The 19,951-nt window shown below is 46.8% G+C and overlaps 1 long non-coding RNA gene across 1 annotated transcript; it reads right to left on the bottom strand.

Moving 5' to 3' along the window:
- Window positions 1-3,358: 3,358 nt before the first annotated feature.
- Window positions 3,359-13,676, bottom strand: LOC126507381 (uncharacterized). Its single transcript, XR_007593508.1, has 3 exons — window positions 13,506-13,676; window positions 9,401-9,456; window positions 3,359-4,613 (listed from the first exon to the last, which is right to left on the bottom strand). It is a non-coding gene; the product is annotated as an uncharacterized lncRNA (long non-coding RNA).
- Between the last annotated feature and the right edge of the window lie 6,275 nt (window positions 13,677-19,951).

Below are 19,951 nucleotides of genomic sequence, written 5' to 3'. Positions count from 1 at the left end.
TCCTCTCCCCTCCCTCTCCCCTTCCCATTCCTTCCTTTCTTCCCCTCTTTTCATTTCTTGGCTGTTGAGGATTGAACACATATCCTTGACTTGAGAGTTTAAGGACTGAGCTCTCCAGGGGTGTCTCTGTTTTTTATTTTGAAACAGTATTTTGTGTGTATCAGGCTGGCCTTCAGCGTGGTATACAGCTGATTTGATCACATTGAACCTCAGCTACTCCTGCCTCCATGTCCCGAGTGCTGGGGTTATAGATGGACTGCCCACATATCCAGTGTATGCAGTGTCGGGGATCAAATTCAGGGCTGCTTGTTCTTTAAGCAAGCACCTACCATCTAAGCTGTTCCCCTAGACCACGGAAATTCTTTCCGCTCAGTTTTGTAGCTTTTTGGTAGAGATGGGCAGGTATTAAAAGTTGTCCACTGCCCTGGGGACCCTGTGAGAAGTGGCCCAGCAGCTGGCCTGTGGGGAAGAGGGACGATGCCTCAGCCAGAAGGCGGCAGACAGAGCAGACAGCAGCCAAGGAGTCCGACAGGCCACTGCCAGCAGGAAAAACAAATCCCGTGCCACCAGATCTATGATTTCAAGGCAAACCGGAAATCTGGATTTTCATTGCTGTTTCCCAATGTTTGAATGTTGGCAAGTGATTCAAATAATTGGTCCAATACCGAAACCCAACCCAAACAGGTCTAAGGGCCAGATTAAGGGCTCTGACTTCCAGTTAGTTGACCTGAGATCCAGACCTCTACGGGACCTTGGCCTGCCTGCTGGTTCACGACTAGCCATCTCTCCAGGCAGTGGGAAGACACGCCAGCACTTGCCCTTGGCCTTCTCAGCTATTATGTAGCTATTTGGGTATAGACACATGAAGGGTTGTCTGGAGATTTGGTGTCTGTCTTTTCAGTATTAACCGCTGAGCCCTCTCCCCAGCCCCAGATTTCTACCTCTTGATCCACAGGAAATAGGAGGTGAACTGAGATGGAGTGAGGCTTGATCATGGGCGACCACAGATTGCTGCTGAGACTATTCTTTACAACAAAAGGAAACAATAGAAACACAAAAAAGTAAATTACTAATAAAAAATTATAGACATAAAAAATAGTTTCTTTAAAAAACATCATTTTCTTTAAGTGGTCCAGGTCTTTTGTCATGTCTTAAAGCCCTGACTTCTGTCCTCTTTATGATCCACCCTGACTGTACATCTTTCCCTTGAGTTGTTTTAGAACTGAGTTTTTGAAATTTTCATTTCCATATATATTTCAGCTTAGATTTTCTTCAATATTTCAATCTCTTGGTCAAAGCAAGGTACAGTGGCGCGTGAACTGGACCGAGGGTGTAACACAAAATCGGGTGTTACACCAACTCTGTGGTTATCAGGGGTAGCTGAGGTCAAGGTAGCTGGGTGCTTACTTGGGGAGGTCTCTGGGGAGGCTACAGGGTGGGGCCAAGGTTTCTAAGTACCGACGCCTATGTGAGTAGTTGGTTGTGGAAAGTATGGGGCAGGTGGTGTGGGAGGTGGGGCCGAGGGGACGTACCACCAGCACCTGGAGCTGGCTGCTGGGGTTGTGCCCAGGGAAAGCAGCTCAGAAGAGGAGGGGGTAGGGCTAAGGGACTGACCAACAGAGTCCTTGAATGCTTAGGTAATTTTTTTTTTCCAGTGTATGCTATTAACCCCTTTCAGACTTGTTCTTTTCCCAAGAATTTTAGGAGAAATGCAGAATTGTCTCCTCACTGTAACTATGGATTTGTCTAAATTTTTGCTCTTAGTTCTATCAATTTTTGCTTTCTGTGTTTTTGAGGCTGTTATTAGATATAGATTTATATTTGTTAGGTCTTTCAAATGAATAGACCTTTTATTATTTTATAATACTTCTTTACCTATGGTGATGTTTCCATCACCTTAAAAATACCTTAAGGTATTTTTTTCGGATATTACTAGAATTCTTTCAAATTCCTTTAGGCATTACATTGCTAAATCTTTTTTGTAATTTGAGTTTTGCTAGTCTGCATGTTTTGTTAGTTGTTTGTTCTTTGAAAATTTCTTATGTATATTCTCCTCCCATCCGCTCCTACTCTTGTCTCCCTCTGACACCTACAAATCCCTTTTCCCAGTTCCATGACTTTTGGTTTCATTTCAATCAGTTTAGTTTAACCAGGGCCATATGCCTGTTGGGGTTGGAACTATTTGCTGGAGCCCAGGGGGGTCATCACTGGGTACACAACTGAAGGCCATGGCTGTCCTTATCCCCGAACCTGTCAGTACTCAATAGTTTAATAGTGAAGAGTTGTCCCCTAGGCCTCTCCTCCACCACTGCCTGACTGTTGAGGGGTCCACTCTTGTGCAAACCTAGTGCAGTTGTCTGTAGCTGCTGTGTAATCGCGGTAGTGTGTCTCTCCCAGAAGACAGCGACCCCCAGCCCTCTGTCTAATCTCCAGCTCTCACGTTTGTTTCGCCCTCTTCTGAAATGTCCTCTAAGCCTTAGTGCTGATATTATATATTGATCAAGTTTACAGTATCAGGTATAGGTTTCTTCCTTTTAAGTGGGTCTCAGATCTAATCATGGGTGGCTTGTCCCCACAATAGTGCAACTATTTATTGTACTGGGGTCACATCTTGCCTGACAGATGGGTATTGTAAGTTTATAGGGCTCAAAGCTGGGTAGGACCACTCCCCCCCCTCCCCTCTGAAACTGCGAAGGCTGGTCGGTAGAGAGGGGACTTCAGACTCAGGTTAGGTTGCTTTCTCTTCATTATGCAACCAAGATGTGCGGTGTCTTCAGCACACCACGGCCATGGCAACTCTAAAAAAGAAGCATTTGACTGGAGGCTCGCTTACAGTTCAGAGGTTCAGTCCATTATCCTGGTGGGCAGCATGGCGGCCTGCAGGCAGACAGGTGCTGGAGAGGTAGCTGAGGGTTCCAATCTGGACCCACAGGTAGGAAGAGAGAGAGTCACTGGGACTAGCTTGGGTTTTGAAACCTCAAAGTCCACTCTAGTGACACACTTCCTCCAACAAGGCCACACCTATTCCAACAATCCTTTCAAATAGTGCCTCTTCCTGGAGACCAAGTATTCAAATCTGTGAGCCTGTGGGGGCCATTCACATTCAAACCTTCACAGTCAGGGAGGCTTTCTTGCTGCCACGGCAATGACCTCACCAGCTTATGGTACCTTTCGGGTATTTACAGTTGCTCTCTAGGGAAACATGTGTGTGTGTGTGTGTGTGCACATATGCATGTGTGCAATCTCACATATGCATGTGTTATGTGAGCGCATGTGTGTTCACATATAAATATCAGTCATTAGTTAGTACACATACATGAAATTCACTTTGTCTTTATTGACCACAGTAGTAGAATCAGAGCGCCTCAGTCAGACAGGATGATCAGAGACAGTGCTAGACAAGCCCCCTCTGGGCCCACCAGCCACTGCCTCCCTCACGGCTGCTTTGCGTCTTTCCGCCCTCGCCCTCTCCACTGCTTCTGGCAGCTCCTGGCAAGCGCGCAGTGGCGGCACTCCTCCCTAGCGCCCTCCCCTCTGCTGGTTCTCAGCTCCCAACCGCTTCTAATCCTTCCAGCTGCCACCTCTGCTGTCCACGTGTGATTTAAGTGCAGAAGTCGTGGTCTCTAAACCTGAGTCATATACAGTACTTTTAACAGAGGAAACCAGAGCTTTGGACTTGATGTAATTGTGCCTATCATGTTAGACACAAACAGTATTTTATATAAACACATAGAACATCAGCCCCACATAAAGTCATGCAAGCAGCGCCCTTCTACAGCTCTTATGTAACCCAAACCCCAGTAAGTATAGAAATGACCAACCAAGGCTCCCCAAAACAGCCCAGCCTCGTCAGCACCTTCATGAGAGCTATTCCGCTGTCTTCCGAATCTAAGCTCTGTGAAGATGTCACCCTGAAGGGATGATGTCCATCTTTACTGGGACTTCACCAGAGAACGACACCCACTGGTGTTTCTAAGTGAAGTAGCCCTGCTCTATTCTTCAGAATCAACTGAATTAAAGAAGTGGGGGTCTGGAGGCGGTGTCTAGGCTGATCTTGAACTAGGCTCACACAATCCTTTTGCCTCAGACTCCCCAGTATCTGGGAGAACCTGAATCCCTTAGTACTTTTCAAAGATGAGTACCATGTGGTCCTGAAATCTCCGGAAGTAGTTTGCGAGATGTTTTTACTCGTGATGTGAACATGTTTGCATTGGTTTTTAAGATTTTCTTTTGAATAAAACTGAAACCGTTACAGAGGCTGTGTGGCCTTTCTCAGAGTGTGTGTAGACCCCCATCTGTACACTTGTATATTTTTCTGGCTTTCCCCGTGGGAACGGCTTTGGCTGCTTTCTGCTGGGCCTGTCCTTGTTACTCTCAACACCCCAGGGAGCCGAGGTCCCCTGTGGAGCACAGGCCTGTTTTTGTTTTGCATTTCCTGGGTGGGGCTGGGCCTACACACCCTGCCCAAGTGAACCCCCAAAACAAAGGGCCTGCTCAAGGTTGGCTCCTGGTGGAGCAAGCAGCTTGTCAGTGGCTATCTCCCAGTAGCTTGGGGGTGATATGGGAGGGGCCACAACTCCTCAGCTGTTCCTGGTTGCTCAAAGTGACTCCACCTGAGGAAAAAAAAATAGCAGTTCAGCCCTTGAAAGAAACTAGCAACCCAAAGGACTGGCTTAGCAACCGAAGGTGTGTTCAACAAAAGCACCTGCTTTGGGACTGTGACAGGAAATAGGATTTCAGAAATGCCACAAGAATCTGGTGAAGCATCAGGCCCTATACTTCCTCCGCATCTCAGTTACAAACTGACTCATGGGCCACCGGTGGGAAACAAGGCTGAAGCCTCTGGCAAGGGTCCAGGAGCTGCTTACGCATGCCTGCTTCAGACAAGACTCCATACTCCTGGTTCAACTCTCACCGGTAAAGACCTAGTCCGGTAAAGACCTAGTCACGGAGGAGAAAGGGACATGAGTGATAGGTTTCTGAACCCCGATAAAAAGTTTCTTCACCGACGCAGTAGGCAAGATCAAGCCCAGTTAAAAAGTAAAAGACAGGTTTATTTGGGGGTCTAATGTAGAGGGCCAAAACACCTTGTCGGCGCAGGCAATGGCACGTCCTCCACAAGCTGCGTTTGTGCCCAATCACAGCGCTTTTAGCTGGGGGTTGTGGAGCTGGCAGCTTCTGGGGAAAACCTGGGCTCGGCAGTTTTTCTGAGAGGGCGGGGTTTGGAGAGGCAGGAACTGGGCTTTCACAGCTGGGAGTTCCAGCTGAATAACAAGACCTCCCAGAACCCTGAACCCAGCAACCTTCTTTGTATCTATGCCATCGTTTATGGCTTTATCGTCTTGATAAAACACATCTCTTTAGGGGCCCCTCCGTGGTCCTTAGGGGAAAGAGAGAGGTGCAGTTTCAGTAGGCAGCAGAGGCACGCCAAATGATCTTCAAGATCATGGAAGGAAGATTAATCCATCTGTGAGGACTAGGGTTTCACTGCAAGGCTGAAAAAGTCCTGCAAGGAGTTCTACATTGTCACGTGGTGTACGCTTCTGGGGAGGAGGGCACTGTATGTACATGGTTGGGTGAGCAAACTGCAACTTAAATGTCCCCACGAAGGGGATCTCGAGATTTCGTTATCTACTTTTAAATAAACCAACTCTCTTAGCAAGGCCGTGGTGTGGTGTGGGAGAATTGTCTGTATTCTGTCAATCATGTATTTTAATAAAATGCTGATTGGCCAGGCAGGAAGTATAGGTGGGTCAACCAGACAGGAAGTAGAGGCGGGGAGATGAGAACATGAGAATGCTGGAAAGGAGGAAGCCCATTCCTCCCATTCCTGCCCAGACCACCAAACGGCAAGATGTAACCTGTCCAACTGAGAAAGGTACTGAGCCACATGGCTAACATAGATAAGAATAATGGGTTAATATAAGCTACACGAGCTAATAAGAAGACTGAGCTAATGGGCCAATCAGTTTTATAACTTACGGAGATCTCTGTGTGATTCTTTGGGGCTTGCCAGCTGTGGGGTACTGGGCGGGACAGAAACCCCAACAAGCCAGCCCTTATGTTACAGTGGTGGCTCACACTTTTAATCCCAGCACTCAGGAGGCAGAGGCAGGTGGATCTTTGAGTCTGAGGTCAGCCTGGTCTTACAGAGGGAATTACAGGGCAGCCAGGGCTCAGAAAGTAACCCTGTCTCAAAAAATCCAAAACTAACCAAACAAACAAAAAAAATAATATAAGACCAAACAAATAAAGCAATGTTGAAGCTGGGCTTGAACTAAAGAGAACAGTGTCCAGGCCCCAAATGGCAGGCAGTAAAAACCGTGGCTCCTGAATCAGCTGTGAAGGTGGGGACTTGGTCAAAAAGCTGAACTAATTTAAGACCACTGAAATATGGTTCCATAACTGCTGAATGTGAAAAAATTTGTCAGGATAAAAATGGGGTCACTTACGGCACCCCTAACCAAAGCATGGGTTAGTAAGGTGCCATGAGAAATGGACAAGGCATTGAAACCGGGTTCATCTTTGTCTCAACCTTCTGGCTGAAGGACCTGATCCAACGCGGTGGGTGTCTGGCTTCAGGTGACTTGGAGTCAAGAGGAGACTCCTTCCTCTTGCTCACCGCTGGGCCGGATGTGAGCATTTATGCTTTTAAAAATAAGTTCCGAAGAGATGCTTCGGCTGTCTGGAAATGATCACAGTCTGAATGGCAGCAACAGAAGCAGGTGGAGAGGTCGGATAGTCACCGGCAGGAAGGAAAAGACCAGCCTTCCTGTCAGAGGCAGACTCCTTGGCCTTGCATGTGGCCATGACGCTGTCTGTAGGAAGGGCAGGATTAGCATAGGAACACCGTGAATGAGTCTGAGCAGGGTTGCTGGGAGCAGTGATGAGGAGCCCACTGACTGGCCTGAGAACCACTGCACTTTGTGACCCAGAGACATCTGAGTACATCCTCTATGTATGAGTATTTTCCTTTTACCTTCACAGTGCTAAGGGCATTGGACCCATGGACTTGAACATGCTAAGCTAGCATCCTATCACTGAGTCTTATCTTCAGTCCTGTTTATTTATTGTTTGGTGTTTTGACACAGTCTCACTTTGTAGCCAACTGGCCTAGAATTCATCCTGCTGTTTTTTCTTTTTCTTTTTCTTAAGCGGGCACAGATTTATTTTGAGCCACTCAGCCTTAAGATAATATGCAACATAGAAACAAAACTACAAAAACCGAATTACCTCTGATCCTGTGTGGCCTTCTGAGAAGGTCTTGGGACTGAAAGGCTCCATGCTGGCCTGTAAGTGTGAAGGAGCTGGGGGTGCGTCTGAGGGAACATGTGGTAAATGGATCGTGGGGGATCTCTGCCATCACTGTGGGGCAGGCTACCCCATTGCTTGTCATGGCTTCAATCAGCCATCCTATCCCAAGGTCAGGACCATCTTCGAGAGGAGGCTCTTGAAAACCAGAGCCTCATAGCACACAGGATGTAGGCATGGTGGAAGGATGCTCAGCACAGATGAGCCAGTGAGATAGATGATCAGCATCATGTGGTCCACACACACCCATGCTCACCCAGGCTACTTCTGCAGGGCCTCCTGTGATGACGGGCTTTGGCTTCTTTTTGTGTTGACTTCTAATGAGAAAACACCAGAATTACAGACCTTGTGTGGAGGCTGTGGACAATCGCAAGCAGCTCCTTCCTGGGCCCAGTACAGTCACATCTGGTGCTCCAGTCTGGTCAGTATGGAAGCCTCTGCTCATTACTATGTATGGGGCCCGAGTATTGTCATTAGAGTTTATCATGGAGCTTCCTGCAGAAGGCCAGGAGAACCATGTGGGAATAACAAACTGTTATGGCCCCTCCTCCCCCATGATCACTGAGCTTGCTCAGCTCCTCTGCTCTGTGAGACAGTGCGCCACAGTTGGAGTTTATCGTCAGGACTGTCAACTCTCCAATGATGACACAGAGACTTATTAATTATGGAAGCTCGGCTGAAAGTCTAGGCTTGTTCCTAACTAGTTCTTATAACTTAAATTAACCAATATCTTCCCACCCCCCTTGGTCATTGATTGATTTGTTATTTTATTTGCACATTCATTTGTACATTTATTTTGTACAATGTAAATGTACCACGTTTTCCTTATCCATTCTTCAGTCGAGGGGCAGTTAGGTTGTTTCCAGGTTCTGGCTATGACAAACAATGCTGCTATGAATGTAGTTGAGCACATGTCCTTGTGGCATGATTGAGCATCCTTTGGATATATACCCAAGAGTGGTATTGCTGAGTCTTGAGGAAGGTTGGTTCCTAATTTTCTGAGAAATTGTCATACTGATATCCAAAGGGGCTGTACCAGCTTGTACTCCCACCAGCAATGCAGGAGTGTTCCCTTGACCCCACATCCTTTCCAGCATAAGTTGTCATCAGTGCTTTTGCTCTTGGCCATTCTTACAGGTGTAAGTCCATCTTGGAATCTCGGAGGTGTTTTGATTTGCATTTCTCTGATGCTAAGGATGTTGAGCATTTTCTTAAGTTCCTTTCATCCATTTTAGATTTTTTCTGTTGAGAGTTCTCTGTTTAGGTATGTACTCCATTTTTTTTATTGGATTATTTGTTCTTTGATGACCAATTTCTCTTTTTTTGGATTTTCGAGACAGGGTCTCCCTGTAGTTGTGGAGCCTGTTCTGGAATTAGCTCTTGTAGACCAGGCTGGCCTTGAACTCACAGCGAGTGCTAGCGAGTGCTAGGATTAAAGGCGTGCATCACCACTGCCCTGCATGATGACCAATTTCTTGAGTTCTTTGTATGTTTTGGAGATCAGCCCTCTGTCTGATGTGGGGCTGGTGAAGATCTTTTCCCATTCTGTAGGCTGCCATTTTGTCTTGTTGACCGTGTCCTTTGCTTTAACAGAAACTTTTCAGTTTCAGGAGGTCCCAGTTATTAATCATTTCTCTCAGTGTCTGTGCTACTGTAACCCATGTCTTTTAATCTATGTTCTTTTATGTGGCTCAGCTACCTTTACTCCATACTCCACATGCTGCTTCCTCTCCATTTGGCTGGCAACTCCACCTTCTTCCCAGCACTCTCTCTGCCCTGAAAAATCCTGCCTAACTACTGGCCATTTAGTTTTTCAATAAGCCAATCACGGTGATAAGTGTAAGATGCAGCTGACTACAGATGGTCATGAACCTGGGGGCAAATGCTTAAAAGAGCCGGGGCCCATTGTACACACCCTGCACACTTACGGTGTGCTGATCCAATGTGACCACACTCCAGAAAACCTCTGTAGGTTGTCCACTGCAAGTTAAACTGGGGGGGCATCTGGTGAGTGAATTGGCATTAACGAAGTTATCCATCCCTCCGACACATGCCACTAATGAATAAACACATATAAATGCAGGCTTACCTGCGTTCTTCATCTAGAAGGACATATCTCTGGTGGTTTCCATGGACACCAAACTGCTGGGAAGATGAATCAGAAAGTTACATGGGTGTGGTGGTGCACACGCCTTTAATCCCAGCACTTGGGAAGCAGAGGCAGCTGGATCTCTTGTGACTTTGAGGCCAGCCTGGTCTACATAAACAAGCTACAGGACTGCAAACTACAGGAGAGCCAGGACTACATGGAGAGAAGCAAAGAAAAAGAAAAGGAATTTGAAGTTAGACGTGGATGGCCCTCTGCTCTGCCTTGAGTGAGTTACTTTAGTTTTTGAGCCTTAGGTTTCTTTCCCACCTGTAAAGTGGTGATAATGTTGGACTCTAGCGTCCAAACACCGAGAAGGAGTCGCCCCCAGAGACCATCTCACACACTACAGCCGATGCAAAAGCATGAGGATTTTATTAATTCTATCATGACAGGGTCCCCCAGCATTCGGGAAGCCGAAGGACCTCGAATAGCGGGTACAGTCTACTTTTAAAGGGGCCACAGAAACAAGGGGGGTTGTTCTTTGACTATTCTGATTGGTTTATTTGAAAGGGCTATTACCAATAATTGACTGGAGAGCTGTTGCCAGATCAGATGAGGTAAGAGGTCATTTTGACCCCGTTTCCCAGGGGACCGAACCAAAACATACGTATATGGGTAATTGTTCAGGAACTGAGTACGTGTGAATGTAGCTGTTAGGTCCTTGGTTCCCAGGGGAGGAGGGGAAGCACTATGGCACAGAGGCTGAGAGGATTCAGAATTGTCAAAAATGGCTTCAGGATTGTCTTAAAGTCTTACAATAATATCGGGGCAACTGCACGAGACGTGGATGAGTGTCTCTTATCTAGAACTAGAAGAATAGGCGTAGCTCAGACACCCAGTTTGGGGGTTCTAGAATATTTCCATAGACCTTCTTAGCTGAGTGTCATTCACTTGAAAATCTGAAATCTAAACACTTCAAAACCCGAAACTTGCAGCGCGTCATGGTTCAAATACCCCAAACATTGCAGCGATGTGGAACTATCTGGCCTCTCAGCCTCCTTGTGGTTAAGGAAGGATCCTCACAAGCTTGTGTGGGGAGGAGGGGTGAGTGCCGCAGCCAGGAGCAGGCAGGAGATAGCATCTGGCTCCTAGTCAGCTGACCCACAGGGGCCTGCATCAGGGCCTCTGTTGTCATGAGGTCTGATGGCTTCCGGGAGTACCTCAAATTCAGGGGCTGCAAAAATGGCACAGTGGGCTGCCACTGCCCTCCAGACAGTCCCGGGGCACAGCAGGCACCTGTACCTGTAGCCAGTCAATATCTTCCACCACCCTGTCTGGGGCACCCTGTAGAGAGTGTGTGTGTTTTCTTTTCCTTCTCAGTTCCCCCCTCCTATTCTGTCTTTTAAATTTTTACTCTCAAAGCACAGCTCCTGGTAGAAGACACTAGAGCTATGGCCCGAGGTCCAAACCTGGCCAGCGCCTGTTTATGCGTGGCCTTACAAACTAAGTAAGTTCTGGCCTTCATGACCGTGCTAAGTTAGAAGTCTCTGGAAAAGCTCCAGACATCTCACTAAAGTCATACGCTAGTGTGACTCGCCTGCCGTGCAGTCTGCAGCCGTTTTGTGTCACACAGACTAGTTATGCTTCCCTCTTTTGGGAGAAAAACAGTTGCTTGTCCCTGAGTTCCAGATACCCTGCCTTTCAGAGGGGCAAAGCTTCCTTGGGGCCCTCCTTTGAGGAGAGCACACAGGGTCCCAGCTTCTAACTTCAGCTCCAGCTGACTAACAAGTGCCACCCAAGATCCGCACTCCCGACTTCACAAAGAAAGACAATAGCTTGGAAATGCTTTGAGACAGAAAGGGCCGCTCTGACACGAAGATTGGCCAATTCTACCGCATTCTGCTAAAGGTCTGGCTCCTCGCTCCAGTTTTCAGTTTGACAAATTGGAGACCTTTGCATTTGTGCAAGAGAAGCGGGAAGCGAGTCTAAGGCTTTTTACCTGGCGACTTACATCGCTGGTTGTTTCCTCATACTCCAGTAAAGCCAGGCATGGCTCTGCGTCACCTCAGGGCAGCTAGCTGACCTTCCCTGCTTATGACAGACACAGCACCTACACACTGTCTAAACCATCCTTGTAAATAAAGGCTCTGAGTTCCCTGTGCTGGTCCCCTTGAAAGTCTGAGGAGGGTCAGTCACAAATGACAATGATCGACTTTCTTTACTAACAATCAGGAACGCTGGCATGCAGGGGCCATTTCTAGAAACTACCATGTCTTTAACTGTGAGGGTTGCTTGTTTTTACAGCCATCACAGCTTCTAGAAACCACAGCTTCTAGTGGTACCCAGTGCCCACAAGTCACCTGAGATGACTAGGACCCTGAGAAAGACAGCAATTGCATATTACCCGGACAGCAAAGCAAGTTGCAGTGTGAATGGCAACCGCACCCCTGCAGCAGTTCCAAAGCATGCAGCAAGCGGCTTTAGAAATGGCACTTTGTTCTGTTTCTGCTTTACGCACAGAGCATGCCCGCTCCTAAAAACACAAACCCACATCTGAGCCCACACCATAGCTGTTGCAACAAATCGCATCACTTAAGAGTTTTCATTGTTTATAATGGCCTATATTGGCTGTGCAAACTGGCCACCTGTGTCCGTTCAGAACCCTCTCCTGCTCCGTCCCCTCATTCCAGTATTCCCCAGCTGCCCAGCAGGCTAGGATTCAATATCCAACAGCAGGATGCATGGAAGACTTTTTCCTGAGGAGAGCTGGGTGGGCAGTGAGGACCTGTGTAGCTGAAGACGGAGTCATGTGTTGTTCTTTCACGTGACTGGATGGCTAGGAGAGGCCTGGATGAGGTGAGGTGGCTGGGGAAGGACTTTTCTGAGGGTACTGGGGTGAGAGCTGTCAGCCAGCTACCATCCCCCGGGCCCACCTGCCTGTTCAAGCAAGGTCTGTGATAAGTATTTGGAAATCTTGGTAGTGGGTCTCTCCACCGATGCAATGAGACAGATCAGGCCTCAACTAAAAGTCCTGATTTAATGAACAAAGTATTCCCTGGTGATGAGGAGGTGGGGGTGGGGAGAATGGAGGGGGACCCCGAGAAGGAGCCACTGCTGGATGGGTTTTCTGAGGGCCTGAGCTGGAGATCCCCAACCATCTGATTAGCCCTGGTGAAGGCTGCAGGTAAGACCAGCTAGTACCCCATCCCTGCCAGAATTTCCAGCCAAGGCCAGAAAATGCATTTGGCTAAACCGTTCTCATTATTGGTCCTTGCAGCTAAGTGTCTGAACTGGGGGCTGAGGATTGCCCTTTTTCTCTGCTTCCTCTACCTGGTTACTCTCCAGATTTACTGTGTTTCCATTCCCTCGTCTGAAAAGGCCTGCAGTTCCACCCTCAGCACAGGCTTAGAGACTAACACAGTCCCTGGGCTGTTTGGAAGCCGATGACCACCCAGGTCTGAGCTGTTTAGAGTCTGTTTTCCCCTTAGGCCAGTTAGCCAGAATGTGTGTCGTCTGACCAAACCCCTTGGAGAGCCTTTAGGGTGACAAAGCATAGGGTGTCTCCTGGTGGCGCTGCTGTGGGACCAAGACCACCCTAAAAGACACCCCCATTCCTGTTTTGATCCTGCTAAGGGGACCATGCAGAGCATTCCAGATAAGCCACAGCACACAGGAGGGGCTCAGGGATGGAGGATGACAGGGACGAACATTCTGGAGTCTGGTTATAATGAACAACATTACAGATGGCATTTTGTGAATGAGTTACTTCACATGCAAGGGCCTTTGTTGAACTGTATTTAATATAAGCCGTGGTCTCGGAATTAAATGCTGAAATGTTCTAAAAAACCCAAAAACAATAAGGCAGTCCTGAGGGTGACTCTGGCCTTGGCTCATACTTACTGTTCTAGATTTGGGGGTCTCAGTTCTAGAAACGTCTCAGTCTTCTCCCCACCCCATCTTTAAAGTGCGGTGACTGCTCTCATGGATTGGCAGGACGGTCCCTGTTAATACTGCCCAGGGTAGAACCTTTACCCAGGAGCACCAGGCCTGAGAACTGAGCTGGAGAAGGGTCTCCCGCCCCCATCCCCTCCTCTGTGGGCCTTACCAGCTCCTGCTGATGACTGGCAGGGTCTCCATTTGTAATGCCTTTCCGGTGGAAACAGAATGTTTCAGGAGAGTGCCTCCCGGTCCTTTTGTACTTGTTTCTAGAAGCAACTGGCCCAGGGGCTAAAGGAACCTGATCTATTGATTCCCACACTGGGCAGCCAGAGCCCTAGACAAACAACTGTCATTCGCGAAGCTGGCCAGTGTCCTCCCATGACCCAGCAGCTAGAGGAAACTGTAGGAGGGCTTTTTGAGAGCCTGTCCCAGGCTGGGAGTAGTAACACAGGAGGGGTGGGAACATCTTCTCCGGGATTGCTTTCCTCTCCAAAGGGTGTGTGGGGAGTCAAGCAGTTAGAGGCAGTTTTTATATTTAAAAAACGTTCTGAAAATAGTTCTTTGTGACTGAAGAACACATACTTTCTGAGCCATTTCAGGCTCTTGGCTGAAAGCGGGCTGGGAGAGGTGAACCGCCTTTCCCACAATGCAGCGGAGCTCTGGTTGAGACCTCTGAAGGCAGAAGCCAATCAGTCTCAAGTGTTCCCAGGTGACTCCAGGGCTGGGGGATATTGGGCAACAGGTCTCAGGGGAGGGTTTGCTGTTGTAAGTCGAGGTGAGCACACTCCCTCAGCTTTGGGTCTTTCCCGGTAAGATCCATTGAGTTCCTCAAGATCGGAATGACAGAGGCAAAGGCCCTGGGGAACTCTGCCAGATCGGATCACTCCTCCGTTAAGCTCAAAGCCCTCGGGGGTAAACCCACAGGGTTTAGGTCCAGTCTTGGCACTGTTCAGACTCTCATTCAAGGGTCTCTTTCCATCCTTTGACAAAGAAGATCAAACGAAGGATGCCAGAGTAAGTCACTGAGGAAGGACTTGCCTGAGAGGAATCTTAAAGCCCCACGTGACAACAAACACTCCCAGGACTTACTGAGCCCAAGAGGTGGTGGCTCTTACCGGGAAAGGGCCAAAGGGAAAACCGGGAGAGAACGGAGACATCCTGGAGAAGGGCAGGTGTCCCACGTTTTTAAATAAAACCTTGTGATCTAAGGAAAATAGATTCATGGGAATAGATTCACACATTTAGTGGTGTGCTTAATTCTTGTTTGCTCTGTAAGCAATGCATCACCTTTTACCAAACAGATTAGGGGACTCGGCGGCGCTGCTGGGACGGAGTCTTCCAGATGGTGCCCGTCTGTGACTGTAAGGCATGTCCCCTGATCCCGGCACCGCGGCCAGGCATCCCAGCAGCTAAGCTGCTCTTGGGCACCTGGGACGGGAGAGAGACAGATGGTAAAGCAGACCTCAGGCTCAGGTTTACTGACTTGCAGCGTGTCGGGAAGGGAAGCCGCCCAGGGCAGGCAGCAGTGTGGAAGCCTGTGAGCCTGCGAAGGTGACACGCATCAGAATCGCACAGGTACGGACCTAAACTCCCATACTGTGTGGCAGTAGGAAAGCTCACGACTTTGAGCCATCTCTTCTGTCAGGGATACTACTTCCCTTCCGGAGTCTGATTAGGTGTGGCTGCGTATGAAACATTTAGTGGCATGCTTAATTCAAATCCTTAGAGTGGCAGGCATTTTAGCTCATGGGAAACCTCTTCCCTAGCTTGCCCTATTACCTAGGACTTGTTCAGGGCAACAGGTCAAGTGAGGTTTCTATTTTCCATTTGATTCAAGCAAAGGTTAGTAAAAAGGGACACATTTACCCTCCAGGGTGGAGCTGGCAAGGTCTGAAGTCAAGAGTGTTTATGTACTACTGACACCTAGTGGGTAGAAGGCAGGAAACACTGTAGGGAAGAGTTCTGCTCACTGCCTCCCTGACAAAGTAGCCAGCCTCGAACAGCAGTAAAGGATAAAGCGGAAACCTGGACCTAAAGAGAGAATTCGGGCTTTGACCAGTGCAGGAAGTGGAAGCAAACAGCCTCGTAAGTGTGGGCTCTGGCAGCATCGGAAGACGCCATCAGACATCAAAGGCCTTTCAGGATAATCCGAGGAAATTCAAGAGCACGTTAAAGGCAGGAGACTCAAGACTGACTCCTCACTGGACGGACTGAAGTAGGCTTTAGGCCACATGATGCTCAAGTTTGGCTATAAAATGTCCCTGAAGGTTTAGATATAAAATGTCCCTAAAGGTTTACGTATCGAAGGCTTGTTCTCCCGCTAGTTGTACTACTGAGGCAAATGGACATGCGGACACTAACTTCACCAGGGGATAAAATCATTCATTGGTGAGTTCATGGCTAAAAGGTCTGTTAAAGTGAGGTGGGGAGGGGTGGGGAGCATTTGGAGTGTGCCTTTGAAAGAGTACTTCCTGTCCACTAATGAGGGGAGCCAATTTCCCTCACCTCATGCCATCTGCCAATGATATTCTGCTCAACTCAGGGTCCTAACGGAAGCAAGCGAAGGAGATCTCTGGCCCTGAATCGAACACATCTTTCTTCCTACATCACCTCGGGTGGTTTTAGAATGTAATCTTATGTGTCTGGGTGTTTTGCCTGCATGTGTGTCTACAGCCATGCCTGTGTGCTGTTGCTCTTGGAGGCCAGAGAGAGCATCACAGCTTCTGGAAATGGAATACAGGATGTCGTGAGCCCTAGTACCTAGATATGGGTACTGGGAATTGAACTCGGCCTCTGGAAGAGCAGCCAGTCCTCTTAACCAACACATCATCTCTTTAGCCCCTGCGGCAGAACTTTGTCACCGAAGCCAAAACTGCGTTAACACGGACGTGAAGAACAATGGAAACGGGAGGATGAAATAGGAACAGTAGGGACCGAAATGAGCTGTCCCCCGGGGAAAACGGGCATCGTCGCAGCGTGAGCCCACTCCTCTCTGGGATGAGGAAAGTACAAAGCGGAAGCTTGCACAGCACTGAAAAAAGACAACAAGGTCATCTGCCTAGGCCACAATTTGCTCATGTATATTTTAAAGATGAATTAAAGAAAAATACACATCCCACCAGTTTTGGCTGATTCTGACATTTCACTTTAATAACTAGTGAGTTTACAAATTAACTCTGAAACAAGATTTGGTCCCTCAATGTAGGCCAAACCCTTCGTGGTCATTTAATGTCTTGAGACTACAAATTAACTGTATCATATTGAAGTATGTTGCTCATCTTTTGATTGCTGTTTCTAGGAATTAAGAAAGTTAAGAATTAAAATGAAAAATACTTAGTTTAGCAATAAAGGAGACATTGTCAATGGAATCTTTTGAAGATGCACTTGGACTTCAGGGATTTTATTTTTTTCAGATTTAAATTTTTACTTTAAGCCAATTACTTAAATTCTTAACACAGCTTCATTCTCTGTAAAATGGAGATAACAGTGCCTAAACTCTTAGGACCACGGTTGATTAAAAAAGATTATGCACATGAGGCTGTGTTCTGTTGGCCACATGGCTAGAGGCAGTTCCCGAAACTCAAGCTTTTCCTTCACTCTACTGTTCCTTGGGACAGAATCCTGCTGCACTTTAGGAGAACCAGAACCAGGAGGTAGCTAGGTAGGAGACCAAATTAGCTACTTCTTAGCAGCTCTGGGATTCTCTTGAGCTTCGCAGAGTCTCTAGAGGTATTTGAATTCACAGATGGACAAAACAATACCTGAAGTATAGAGTCAGCAAGACAGGGAAGTAGATACCCTCTAAGGAAGGCAGGGAAAAAGGAATCCTGAACTACAAGGGATGAAACCCCATCACTGTGTCTTAGGAGATTTGCAGGCCTAGCTCAGAAGCAACCTAGGCACAATCCTCAGGACTTGAAAAGAATGGGGAATGACTAAGAGCTCAGGTGTACTCCAGAAGGTGGGACAACCCTCTTTGCTAGTCAACTTCAAATTAAAAATCTGAGTGACAGAGACGTAGTCGAAGTGGTTCTGTCTTCTGCTTAAAGAGGGTTGCATCGAAGTGTGTCCAAACAGCAGTGCTGGTAGAAGGGACACCCATAGGCGCTATTCCTGAGGAAGGTTTTAAAACCCACTTCCTGGGAGACAGATTACACAAAGGGCAGGACCTGAAAACGCTTAAAAGGTTGAGAAATGAAAGGAACATCCAGAAAGGGCTGTTCACTTTGTGCAAGCCTTGATTACAAGCTCTGACGTGAAGAAGGATCTTACAAAAAGAACTAGGAAACTCCGGCTTGGGAAAAGATGGCCATATATTCTCATTGCCAGACTCCCATCTTGAGAACAGGACCTTATCTCTCTGGTTTAAACGCAGTCAAGAAAGGCTACTGAGGACAGTCCAGCCAAAGCATGTTTTTGGAGATGGCGTTCTCAGATTCAAATGACAGCAGCTCTCAAAGTCTGAATTTGGTGAACCTTCGTCCTTACGCTCAATGCTAACCCTAGAAAGATAAGGAGCTGTCCGGCGTCTAGGGAAGATCCTCCAGCATTCCAATGTGCATTTCCACTGGAGAGGAAACAAACGTGTGGAATGTCAGCCTGGTTGTTGCCATTTAATTTCATAAAGCCTCATTCAGAGCCCAGTCTTGGCTTTCTTGTAGTCTAGAAACAAAGTCCTTAGGTAGCAATGGCTATTTTAAGTACGTAGCTTTACAGGATGGGGCAGAATTTGGTGGTAGCACCTGCCTAATATATATGGGCCCATTCCCATGATCACATGAAACCAAACCAAAAGGACACACATATTCCCAGTACTCAAGAGCCTGGAGGAGTCTGAGTTTGAGGCCAGTTTGTGTTATGCAAAACAAGATCTTGCTTCAAAAAAGGGGTGGGGGCCTGGTGGTGGTGGTGCATGCCTTTAATCCCAGCACTCGGGAGGCAGAGGCAGGAGGATCTCTGTGAATTCGAGGTCAACCTGGTCTAGAAGAGCTAGTTCCAGGACAGGAACCAAAAAAAAAAAAAAAAAACTACGGAGAAACCCTGTCTCGAAAATAAAAAAAAAGAAAGGGGGGAAAAAGTGGAGATAGAGTAACCTAAGAGTCATTTCTAATACCCACATGACCACTTACATTTTTTTTGACAACAAACCTTATGTTGTCAACAAGGAATAAGGAGCATATCTACTTTTTCTTGTAGTGAAGGAGCCTTCCAGAAAATTTTACCTTGTAAATAGTTTCTTAGCAAGTATGGACTATTTACCGTTGCTTAGAGATGGAAAGGGTATAGCTAAAACATATATTGAGGTCATATAATTTCAAACAATTATACTGTATTACCTAATAAACTTAAGACTTTCAATCGAGATAACTTACAAATGTTTATTAGAATTGGCCAACTATAAGATTATCAGGAGTCCTTTCAATCCTTGACATCGCTTCTATTTTAAATTGCTTTTATCTGCAATACCCTGTAGCACATCTGACTCAAAGTAGACCTGAAACTAACTCATTTGTGTCTTGGTAATTTCCTTAAAATTGTGGGGGCAAATCAGGTCAAAGTTTCACAGACTCTCATCTTGCAAAATGTCAGTTATGAGCCTTGATGCTTTAAAATGGGAATTCCTACAATTTAATTTCCAGTTTAATTATTCTCTTGCTAACATTATGTTAGGATAACAAAGAAACTCAAAGTTTAACTTTTGAATACATAATTGTTAACTTGTCTAAGAATATTATAATTAACAGAACTCCATCAAAACTGTCTTACATTTTAAGGATTTATTCAACCTTTAGGATGATGTGACTGAGGGACTGGAGATTGCTCAGTGGTTAAGAGCACTAACTGCTCTTGTAGAGGACCCAGGTTCAATGCCCAGCACTCACATGGCCACTCCCAACTACTCGTAACTACAGTTCCAGGGCACTCAACACCCTTCCACAGGTAAAACAAACACCAGTAAACATAAAAAACAAAAATTAAAAGATGGTGACTGTAGATGGTTGCAATATTGTTGGGACTTGAACCTAGGGTCTTACACCCCCTAGGCCCAGTGCTCTACCTCTTAGCTCTACCATTTAAGGAACTAAGTTACTAAGTCAGTTTTTAGTTTGCTCTAGTGAGTCTAGCTCAGTATTTCTCGAGACTATAGTGAAAAAGGTATTCACAGTGCTTGGACACATATGAGATTTATAATTTTAAGAGCATCCAAAGGCAGCTGGAAAACTAATTCTGTACTTCCTTTGTCCCTGGGTTGCAAACACCCATTTACCAGGAGATAGGAATGGGGATCTAAAGTCACGAGGGCCTAGGGATGTGTGGTTTCTTTTCATATTTTCTTTTCCTTAATGACCTCCATCTTTGATCAATGAATTTAGATATTTTAAATCTCTGATCGCTTTCCTCCCTACTGAAGTGCTCTGACACTGCACGATGGTATCCTTTAAAATTGAGAGAAAATAAGTCAAAATGTAGCCCTGGCTGGACTGGAACTCAGAGATCCTCCCAGACGCTGAAATTAAAGTGTGTACCACCATAGTCCTGTAGCAGAAACCTCAATGGCAGGACAATTCAATTACCTTTAACTTTTGTTAATTCCACACCGTCAGCTTAAAT

The sequence above is a fragment of the Alexandromys fortis genome, unplaced genomic scaffold (genome assembly GCF_014885135.2).
Source record: "Alexandromys fortis isolate MF-2015 unplaced genomic scaffold, M_Fortis_MF-2015_v1.1 scaffold_71, whole genome shotgun sequence".
NCBI classification, from domain to species: Eukaryota; Metazoa; Chordata; class Mammalia; order Rodentia; family Cricetidae; genus Alexandromys; species Alexandromys fortis.
This window is presented reverse-complemented; position numbering and strand designations above follow the sequence as displayed.